Source organism: Sinocyclocheilus rhinocerous, unplaced genomic scaffold (genome assembly GCF_001515625.1).
Source record: "Sinocyclocheilus rhinocerous isolate Xijiao unplaced genomic scaffold, SAMN03320098_v1.1 scaffold101, whole genome shotgun sequence".
NCBI lineage: Eukaryota > Metazoa > Chordata > Actinopteri > Cypriniformes > Cyprinidae > Sinocyclocheilus > Sinocyclocheilus rhinocerous.
The window spans coordinates 588,241-590,031 of NW_015626036.1; positions in this window are offsets into that span (position 1 = coordinate 588,241).

Sequence of the window (1,791 nt, forward strand, 5' to 3'; positions counted from 1 at the left end):
AAGGGGTGGGGGGTGGATTTTCCCCCTCTCTTTCTCTCTCTATGCTGATTTCCATCGGCTCTGCCCAGCTATTTAAGTGTGTATTGTGAAGGCTGACCTATGAAAAATTCAGAGGACAGACAAGAGACCCAAGCCAGTGGCCCTCCACTGTTGGGCTCCTTGGGGATCGCCGGACTGTGGGAGACACTGTCATTTGCACACCAATTGCTGAATCCCATTCTTGAAGCCAAGCTGGGCTTAGATACCCCTCCTCCTTCTCCTCCTCCACTCTCTGTCCCGTTCTCCAGCAGTCCCACCATGGTGTTCCTCTGTGAGGGGAGATGAATAGGAAAACCTGCTTTGGGACTGAATGAATGCACAGACTGTCAAAGCTCTCAAAGGCCTGCAATTTTAGAGCCACTTGTGTTGCATATTAACATGTATGTGAGGACTAAACCATGTGGTCGCGCTCTGGCCGATGCACGCGTTGCGTGGGGAATGGCGAAGCGATTGGCGTCTTAAACAAACATGAAGAACTCGAGCGCTATCTTGCCTGGAAGAGCAAAACGGCTTAATATTGGATGCAGAACAAATCAAATCAGTTTTTAATAAGCTTAAGTGAGACGTAATGACATCAGGAGGCCGGATTAATTAAAATGCGGAGTTTGCCGATCGATTAAACCCAACTCTGGGGCTTTCTAAAAATGTGCAGATCTAATTTCAGCATTTAGAAACTCGTCTGCGCTTGAACGTTTTTTCACATTGGCACCAGAACCAAATGAGTTTTTCGTAAATACGCCTAAAAGCGGCTCTCGTAATGACAATCAACAATAGTAAAAGCAGAGGTTTGCAGTCATCTCCAAATGGGAAATCTGTCTCACTGTAGCTCCAGTAAATTGGAAAAACAAGAGCAAGAATGTCTGGCGCCAGCCAAAGAAAATGCACCTTCGGCCTAACTGCACTAGGACATTTTTCAGACTGCGTTTCCTGTTAGAGATTCCATCTCTTAGACGGTGCGTCACTCCTGGGAATCAGAATCGCCATGGTATTGACTGCTTCTCTCTGTTGCGCTGGAATAGAGACGCAAATATCAGCGAAGACGTGCAGAGAGCACAAAACACACAACGCTGATACGACACTGCGACATTGCAACTGGAATTCAGCACAAGTTTTTGTTACATTTATGCTCTATTTCTCAAGATTTTTGGTTTAAATAATATAAGTCAACTGGTGGGTTACAACCAAAAAATCTGTTGCAGGTCTGGTCTGATCATCAACAGTAATGCTAAATTCCAATAATAAAATGCAACTAGTTATATAGCCATGCATAGTTGGGATAATAAATTTAACAGGCTTATCAACTTGTAGAAGAGGAGAAAGCACCATGTTTTCATCTGAGGCTGTGCAATCGCAATCACACACACACACACACACACTTTCGATTTCGATTTAAAGCACAGAGAAGACAAGACAAGTTTCTAAATGCTGAAATTAGATCTGCACATTTTTAGAAAGCCCCAGAGTTAGGTTTAATCGATCAGCATACTCTGCATTTTAATTAATCTGGCCTCCTGATGTCATTATGTCTCACTTAAGCTTATTAAAAACTGATTTTATATACATATATATATAGGGCACTGCTAATAAAATCCAACGTTTTTGTTTCATGTGTTAAGCTGGTAGATCACATTCTGTTGATGTTTATGCATTTACAAAGTTGTTTATGTCATGTCATGTTAATCATTTTGCATATTCCTTCTCGGGCCTATGCAGTTCATGGTAATAGTACTAAATGTCAGTGTTTTATTTCTG